We start from the raw sequence: 10,295 nt of genomic DNA, 5'->3' as shown, positions 1-10,295 counted from the left end.
ATAAATGTATTTATCACTGCACATATATTTTGTTTTCAACTATATAATGAATTTAAATATCTATTTCAGGTATACATAATTTAAACAGATATTATTGAAGATAAATATTTCTTAATGATTTATTTCACAAATGAGTACTACAAAAATTACAATAGAGACCTTAATAGAAACCGGTTTTTGTAAACACTTTAGAAAATCGGTTTATAAAAACGTTAGAGACCGGTTATCGTATAACAAACAGATTTGTATTCGTCAGTGATCATAGAAATCGGTTCTACTTACTGAACATATTTCTATTAAAAAGTTTAAAGACCATTTTGTTATAACTAGTGTTCGAACCCTCGCTTCGCGCCGGGGTTCGGTTTTCAATAAATTATATTGCGTTAATTTGTAAAATTATTTCGTGGCTAAAGATGATATCGTTGAAGCGCAATTCGATTCGAAACTAAAAGGTATAATCTGTGAAAGATTTAAATGTTATTTTAAATTAACAATATATATACATCTCCGCGTTTCATTATGGAATTGTCGACTTTTAAAAATTTAACGCAAAATCGACGTGTATGAAAAGTACCTCAAATATTTAGCGTTTTTTAAAAAGCGTCTGTTTTGCGTATAGTTAGTGACAGTGTGCTCCTAAAATTATTTCGAGTTTAACGATGGTGTCAGAAAAATTTAACTCGTTGCGAGCGAGAAGATATGGCTCGTTGAATATTTGGGTGGAGTTTACTTAAATTTTTTTTATGAAAATGAGTATTTGACACTTTGGGGGGGTCGATTTTAATATTTGAACAAACTATGGGGGCTTTTTTGAAAACAAAAGTGGGAAAAGGGAAAAAAAAGTGAAAGGATGAAAACGCCCCTGGTGACTATTAATCGTTTTTGTGTATTAGGTAGTATATAAAGTATGTGGTCGATTTATAATGAATGAGAAGTTTAATGGTCAAAGTATAAAATGTTAAAAGTTTGTGGTAAATTTATAAAAGCTATAAAGTTAATTATTATATATTTTGAGGCTAAAATGTAAATAAGTAAAAGATTGGGGGTAGTTTGTGAAACTTGTGAGGTTTACTATTCACTTTTGCTATACCTTTTAGATAAGTATGTGGTCGATTTATAATTAATGAGAAGTTTAATGGTTAAAGTATAAAATGTTAAAAGTTTGTGGCAAATGTATAAAAGCTATAAAATTAATTATTATATATTTTGAGGATAAAATGTAAATAAGTAAAAGATTGAGGGTAGTTTGTAAAACTTGTGAGGTTTACTATTCACTTTTGCTGCACCGTTTAGATATGTAGATATAATTAACCGGTTTTAAGAAAAGAGACACATTAATTTGAAACACCGATCTCTAAAACCATCATAAATCAGTTACGTGATATCACAACAACCTCCCTCATTTTTCCACGATTTTTTCTCACACGATATTTCAAACTCCTTTTTAATTGTATATATTTTTTAAAATTCAACTCTAACACCATTATACGTTCAGTTAATCCATCAAAGCCGTCCATTATCATTATCATTGTTATAATTCAGTAGGCTTATAACTACCTTTAGTGGTTCTTGACTGTAGAAGGTATATAGAGATAGAGATACTGTAAAACGGAGAAAACAAAAGTTGAACAAAAGGTATGAGTAATTGGTTTTTTATTTATAGAAAAATGTACAATGAGAGTTTGGTGGCATTTGGAATCTAGAGAGAGAGAGTGTTTTTGTTAACCAAAAAATACATACAATAAACTCTAACTCAACACACCTATTTATACTCAAAAAAATATACTATGCAATATCTATAATAATAATAAAATTATCATCCAATTATTACTTTTATAACACTCCCCCTTGGATGATAATTTTATTAGTGAATAACTAGTACTGCCTCGTTAAAAACCTTGCTAAAGAAAACCCTTTGGGATAAAACTTTAGCTAAGGGAAAAAGAGTGCAGCATAGAGTTGACTCCCCCTCAAGTAGGCAACGCCTGAGTTGTTACATCTTCTGAACATGCCTCATGCCAATATTATGAACGTGTGTTCTGAAAATAGCAGTTGGAAGTGCTTTGGTGAAAAGGTCAGCAGAGTTTTTGCTGGACTGAACATATCTCATTTCAATCTGGTTGTCCTTAATGAGATTTTGAGTGTATGAGAAGAATCTAGGGGGTATGTGTTTTGTTCGGTCACTTTTGATATACCCTTCTTTCATCTGTGTTATGCAAGCTACATTATATTCATAGATAGTTGTTGAACTTTTATTGCGTTCTAGTCCACAAGAATCAGTAATGAGTTGTGTCATTGATCTCAACCAAAAACATTCCCGACTAGCTTCATGTAATGCAATTACTTCGGCATGATTTGATGATGTTGCAACAAGTGTTTGTTTTTGAGAACGCCATGATATTGCGGTACCTCCATTTAGGAATACATATCCATTTTGAGATTTAGCTTTATGTGGATCAGATAAATAACCTGCATCTGCATAACCAACCAAATCTTGTTTTGATTCGTTAGAATAAAATAATTATAAATCAGTAGTTCCCCGAAGGTATCAAACTATTTGTTTGATCCCATTCCAATGTCTTTTGGTAGGGGCTGAGCTGAACCTTGTCAACAAATTAACTGCAAAAGAAATGTCAGATCTTGTATAATTTGTAAGATATATAAGAGCCCCAATTGCACTAAAATATGGAACTTCTGAACCAAGAAGATCTTCATGATCTTCTAGAGGATGAAATGGATTAGTATCAATATTAAGATCTAACAACTATATGAGTACTTAATGGTTTTTGTCTTGTCCATATTAAAATATTTTAAAATCTTTTCGGTATAAGTTGTTTGATGTATAAGTAAGTCATTAGTTATATGCTCAATATGTAAATCAACGTAATACTTGATTTTTTTTTATTTTAAAATTTTTCTTTAGAAGTTGAATGGCTTCATAGATTTCTTTATTTAAGATAATTGATATAAACAGCTATGATCACATATCCGAACATTGTTTTTATAAAACACACATGCAAATAAGTTTATATGTATACCCTTTTCTTATCAAGTAGTAATTTAATCGATTATACCACATACGTCCCGATTGTATAAACCCATTTAGAAATCTTTGTGATTTAATGGAATATATTCCCTTGGGTTTTGCATTAGATGCTTATGATACCTTAACCCTTCAGGTATATTCATATATATATCACTATTAAGTGATCCATACAGATAAGTAGTAACAACATCCATGAGATGCATTTAAATAACTACCAGGTTGATTAAGTATCTAATAAGTAATTATATTCATTATAGGAGGATAAGTTTTTCTCCTAATTCATTTCTGGTCTTTGTGGGAAATCTTGAGTTACAAGTCTAGTTTTGCCTTGTAACTTCATTTGCACATTTCTTTTCGGATAAAAATTCATTTGTATCCCATTGATTCACATCTTTAAAAGTGATAACGATTGATCCAAAAACTTTTCTTTTATTGAGCGATTCTAATTCAGCTCGTATTGCTCCTTTCCGTTGAGTTCAATCACGCCTATTTTGATATTCAATGACAGATTTTGGTTCCAGATCATCATCTTTATTCATGTTGTCATTGTAACATTATATGAAAATATCTCATCAAGATTTTTCATTTCATTTCAGTTTCATAATATTGCATAATTTATTGCAATTTATGTATTTACATTTATCAATATCCTCTGCAGAAGGAGTATTGATTTGTGGTTCTTGTTGAACACTTTCTTTTACCTCATTATCAGCTGATTTTCTTTTTCGAGGATTTTTATCTTTGGAACCAATTGGTCTCCCACGTTTCTGCCGTAGCAAAGACTCATGAGTGACATTATTGCCAGCTTTTGTAATTTCAATTCTAGCTGAAGCATTTACTGCTGGTATATATGATTTAGTCACTTATTTTTTGTATCTTTAAATGCATAAAGTAATTAATTTGCAAGTTCTTGCATATGCATTATATTTGAACTTTCTTTTCGCATTCTTTTGTGCGATGATCAATATTCCTTAATTGATGTTCACACCATGAAACATCATTTTATTTATATTTCATTTCTCCCCCTAATATAGGGAACAATGTTTAATTAAAGTGACAATCGACAAAACTTGCTGTAAAAACATCACCCGTCATGGGTTCAATATATCTTATGATTGAAGATGTTTCATATCTAACATATATTTCAATCCTTCTTTGAGGAACCATTTGTTGTGGTTGTTCAATTAAAAATACACTGCACAACCAAATGTTCTAAGATGGAAAATATTTGGTCTCCACCAAAATTAAGTTGGTAATGGAGAATATTTATAACTTGCACTTGATTTAATGCGAATTAATGTCACATCATGTAAATTTACATGTCCCCATATAAATATTGAGAGTTTTGTACTCATTTCTAATTGTCTAGTTATTAGCTGTAAGCGTTTATCTATTGATTCAGCTAAACCAATTTTGTGTATGCACATGAGCAACTGGATGTTCAACAACAATCCTTGTAGACATATAATAATCATTAAAAGCTTGAGATGTGAACTCACCAGCATTATCAAGTCTCATCCTTTTAATGGTGTAATCAGAATAATGTGTTCTTAATTTAATAATTTGTGCAAGAAACTTTGCAAATGCCATATTATGGCTTGATAACACACAAACATGAGACCATGCGTTAGATGCGTCTATTAGAAAAATGGTCCACATGATGGATGAATTGGTCCATATATATACCCTTGAATTCTTTCAAGAAACATTGGTGATTATTTCTCAATGTGCTTTTCATTAATCGCCATATGTGATTTTCATTAATCACCATATGTGTTTTTCGTTAATCACTATATGTGCTTTTCATTAATCACTATATGTGCTTTTCATTAATTACCATATGTGATTTTCATTAATCACCATATGTGCTTTTCATCATATATCATTTTCACCATATGTGCTTTTAATCATATGTGCTGCGCTTTTCGTCATATGCACTTTTCATTATATGCGCTTTTAATTATATGCGATGCGCTTTTCATCATATGCGCTTTTTATCATATGCGCTTTTATCATATGCGCTGCGCTTTTCATCATATGCGCTTTTTATCATATGCGCTTTTAATCCTATGCGCTTTTCGGTGTTACATAGATATTTCTCATTTTCGATTATCATTGACTGATAATCATATCCATTATGATATATATCAGAGAAACTTAACAAATTTCTCTTTGATTTGGGAGAAAACAAGACATTGTTTACCAAAAAATTCGTACCATTTGGTAATATGAAATTTTGCCTTTTTCGTTTCTTATATCAAGTTTGCAAGAGCTGATATAGTATTTATAATTCCCTCATTTGATTTAAATCAATGAAATATTTCTTAGATTTGATCATAGTGTGTATGTTACTACTATCTGCAATACATAGGACTTTACCATTTAATTGATGTTGTATTTCTGCAGGATTCATACTAAAACTTCAAATAAGATAAGCAAATAATGAGTTATATTTCAGCAAGATAATCAAATTATATTACATGCAAACAAGTTATAATCTGAAGTACATAAAAGATAACACTTAATAAAACATATGCGTTATGGTCTAAAACCATTTATTTATGAGTGATACATAAAAAAAAAACTAGGCATCTTAGAAAATTCAAACCATTCAAGTCTCAAGGTAGCTCAGGGTTAATTTAATCAAGATTTGTCAACAGATTCACTCTCGTTTTCTTTTCTTTTGGGACTTATTTGTAGAGCTAAACAAGATGTTCATGTATTCAAGAAATACTAGACTGATGATCCACGTTACCAGATCATTAATAAGAATCTACGGAATTCTTATAAGAGCGTCTACTAATATCTTTAATTTTATTCTTTCATGGATCACCGTTATTATTATTATTATTATTATTTTTTTTTGATAATTAATATCGTATCTATCTTTGAGTATTTTCCATAATACACTTGGATTTTCGATCATATAATATGTAGATTCTAAGGACTCGTCAATATGTTTGCTAAGAAAAATACTTACTATTGCTTTCTCTTGTTCGGAATAATTGTTATTTTCATTCAGGGTTTCTAAAATACCGTTTGATTCGAGATGTTTTTCTACATTCATAACCTATGTTAAGTAGTTGTTCCCACTTGTTCTAAATGAGCAAATTTAAGCCTTTTCAAATTCGACATTTTCTATTATCAAAAAAGATGAATAACATAAATCATAATCATAATCAACTTCTATTCATAGACAAATAATAAAATGAAATTAGAATCATTTTAAATTCATAAGTAGCAAACAACAGAATAATGGTATGATTACAAATAATAAAACCACAAGGGCAGGATAGAATATAGGTTCACCCGGTGGTATATTAGCAACAATGATGATAGTTAATATGACCAATACAATAGGAAAAATCATCCTTGTGTGAATCATTTTTACAAAAACTTTTTGAGAGTAGTAATCTGAAAAATGAAGATTGATTTGTGAAAATGTGAAAACGGAGATGTTTATTTTATATTTGAAAAATATAGTTGTTGTAACGTCGTCAGTTGACGTTAACAACCGTTATGTATATATGACCGTTGTAACGTCGTTAGTTGACGTTAACGAATAAAGTCACTATATCAAAACGCGTATGAGTAATATAAAGGACAAGATTTTTTTTTCTTATTTTAACTTTTAAGATTTACTTTTAATAAAAATACAAACTACTTTTTCTTATTTTAACTTTTAAGATTTACTTTTAATAAAAATACAAACTACTTTTTCTTATTTTAACTTTTAAGATTTACTTTTAATAAAAATACAAACTACTTTTCTTATTTTAACTTTTAAGATTTACTTTTAATAAAAATACAAAACTACTTTTCTTATTTTAACTTTTAAGATTTACTTTTAATAAAAATACAAACTACTTTTTCTTATTTTAACTTTTAAAATTTACTTTTAATAAAAATACAAACTACTTTTTCTTATTTTAACTTTTAAGATTTACTTTTAAGGATAAACATTAGTATGCATGAAATAAATAATGATTAATTGCATAAGTAATCATAAATGTTAGATAACATATAAAGACCCCATCGTATTCGTATTGATCGGAATTAATCTCGACCCATGGTACCGTGTTGTCAAATGACGTGTTGCGTACATAAAGTACCGTGTTGTCAAATGACGTGTTGCGTACAATCATGAGGTCTTATTAACATAAATATAAATGTTAGTGAAGTTAATAAGAGTTAGATTACAGAAAATATAATTCAGGTGGTATAACCGACCATATATAACTTAAATAACATAAATATAAATGTTAGTGAACATAACTGTAAATGTTAGTATACATAAATAAATGTTAGATAACATAAATGTAAATGTTAGTATACATAAATAAATGTTAGATAACATAAATGTAAATGTTAGTATACATAAATAAATGTTAGATAACATAAATGTAAATTAGGCGACAGTGTCGACCATATATCATTTAGGTGGTATAACCGACCATATATTAGTTAGGTGGCAGAGCCAACCATATTTAGTATAAATGTTGAGATAATCGTGCTGATAACGTGTTATAATTCAGTAGGCTTATAACTACCTTTAGTGGTTCTTGACTGTAGAAGGTATATAGAGATAGAGATACTGTAAAACGGAGAAAACAAAAGTTGAACAAAAGGTATGAGTAATTGGTTTTTTATTTATAGAAAAATGTACAATGAGAGTTTGGTGGCATTTGGAATCTAGAGAGAGAGTGTGTTTTTGTTAACCAAAAAATACATACAATAAACTCTAACTCAACACACCTATTTATACTCAAAAAAATATACTATGCAATATCTATAATCTATAATAATAATAAAATTATCATCCAATTATTACTTTTATAACAATCATATATTTTTTAATAAAGCTCTTTCATAAACTGTTTTCGAGGTGCAAAAGAAGCTCTTAATCTTTAGCACTAAAGGATAAATGATAAACAAATTCATTCCATATTAGTTATTGTTGAAACAAAGAATATAGATTTATAATTAGTGGTATTTAAATTCATAGGTCGCATCTATGATTTCGAAATGCTTAAATGTTGATTGTTTTATTCATAGGTTTAATTTTTACGGGATGCAGGGGATACACAGGTTTATCAAATTTCAACACCATTATTTCTTGGAAACGGTAAGTGATTTACGTATCTAATGAACGAACCTCTCATTTGTTATGTACTCCGTAGTATTTATATTTATTATTACTCCGTAATATTTTTTTTCTTCATATATATACAGATACAGATCACTTAGAAGATGCTGCAATATTATGCAACAAAATGATTTCAAAATGATAAGTACATGTTAAATCACTATAGCATATAAAATTTTCAACTTAATGAACTCTTTCGTTCTATAAATAACGATTATTTGCTGTTTCTTTTCATTCATACAGATAAGTCAGAAGCAAAGAGACTCATATGTACTTAGTAAAGGACTTGGACAATATGGCTTGGTTGTGGCTATTATGTTTTGTAAAATTCAGTCTACGTATTGATGATTTGATTAGTCTATGTATTGACGATTAGATTGTGAATGTGATATCTTTGTTTGTATTGTAAACATACAAGTACATTGGATTATAATTGAAGTTTTTGTATTCGAATATTGTATTATTGGTTTTTATTATACAAATGATTCTAATTTTTGCACTCTTTTAGATTTATTTTGTTCCTAAATCTACAGCATCGCTAGGAAGTAGTATTAATTGAGAATCAATTTTAGAAATCTTCTTCATCTAAAAGGTCTCTAAACAAAAGATAGAGACCGGTACTTGTTAGAGAAACGGTTTTTAAAGTCTAACATTAAAAACCGGTTTGATAAAACGAATAAAGACCTCCCCATTAGAAACCGGTTTTAAAACCGGTTTGTAAACCCTTTATAACCGGTTTCTAAAGTCTTTTTTTTTTTTTGTAGTAGTGTGATACAGTATTTTTAGAATACAATATAGAACCCCTAATGCTGAAAACCTAACGGGCCAAGCTCTTCTATACAATCTAATATGCCCTCGCAGTTGGAATGGGAGTTACAGAACGAACGTTCAAGCTGTATTTGAAATCTGTAAATAATTGTGTAGAGTTTGATTTTGGGGGTTATATGCAAAAGGATACTCCTTTTAATCTGGAATGTGAAAACGAGATTGGTAATGAAAGGGTGGATATGAATCAGAAGCTTATTAATGCAGTATGTCAGGAGATAATCAAAATGTTCAAAGGCAAAAATATTGATCCAGTTATGCATAGCTCTTAATGGTACTTATTTTTCATCAAAGGAAGTATATAGTAGATTTACTAAAAGATGCATGTCTTAATGCAAGTAAACCAACTACTTCACCATTTCTTCTTAATTTAAAGTTATCTTTAGATAAATTTAAATCTTTACAACCTCCATATTCATAAAGAAGATTAATAGGTCCTTGTTGTATTTGTTAATGAACATGTCATATATTTCGTTTTTTTTTGTACAACGCCTCAGTCAATTCATTCTCATATAGCTCGAGTAAATCAAAGGAACTAACTCAAAGGGTGTTTTTACCCAATCAACCATTACATAGAGTTGCAGGCTTTTCTGATACAGACTGGGCATTTTGTTTAATGATCAGAAAATCGCTAACAGGCTATCGTATTTTCTTGTAAGACCAAGAAACATCGTACATCTACCAAAGCTGAATACATAAGCATGTTAACACATACTTCTGAATTAATATAGCTTACTTATATGTTGAAGGATTTACATACAAAAGTCCAGGTTCCAATTACCTTGTTTTGTGATAACAAAGCAGCTCAACAAATAAACGTGAATCCTTGCATTCATGAAAGAACAAACATCTTGATATTGATTGTCACTTCACAAGAGACACAATTCAGGATGATTTTTTGCAAACTATGTATATTCCAACTCATCTTCAGCTAGCAGACTTAATGATAAAGGTTTTGGGCAATCAATAACACTCATTTCATGCTAGCATGTTGGGTTTCGAAGATCTTTCAATTTGAGGGGAGGATATGAATTAAATATATATATATATATATATATATATATATATATATATATATATATATATATATATATATATATATATATATATTCTAGGCGGTTTATGTAATTTTATATTCTACAAGGGTTGCAAAACAAACTATTATATTCGGGAAGGGCTGCAGAATATATCTATTATATTCTTCAGTGTATAAATTGTAAATATGTAATACATTGTCATTATTAAGAAGTTGTTAGAAGTTTGTTAGCAATTGGTAGT

General features: G+C 29.2%; 1 long non-coding RNA gene across 2 annotated transcripts; it reads left to right on the top strand.

Annotated features, from left to right (window-relative positions):
* The first annotated feature begins 7,879 nt into the window (after positions 1-7,879).
* LOC139876214 (uncharacterized) lies at positions 7,880-8,613 on the top strand. Of its 2 annotated transcripts, XR_011767987.1 has the most exons (4): positions 7,880-7,931; positions 8,124-8,171; positions 8,279-8,337; positions 8,436-8,613. It is a non-coding gene; the product is annotated as an uncharacterized lncRNA (long non-coding RNA). The 2 variants fall into 2 exon arrangements; XR_011767986.1 differs by having other exon boundaries at positions 8,279-8,613.
* Positions 8,614-10,295: the final 1,682 nt, after the last annotated feature.

Source organism: Rutidosis leptorrhynchoides, chromosome 1 (assembly GCF_046630445.1).
Source record: "Rutidosis leptorrhynchoides isolate AG116_Rl617_1_P2 chromosome 1, CSIRO_AGI_Rlap_v1, whole genome shotgun sequence".
In the NCBI taxonomy this organism is placed as follows: domain Eukaryota; kingdom Viridiplantae; phylum Streptophyta; class Magnoliopsida; order Asterales; family Asteraceae; genus Rutidosis; species Rutidosis leptorrhynchoides.
Note: the sequence above shows the minus strand (reverse complement) of the source record. Positions and strands in the feature narration are given on the sequence as shown.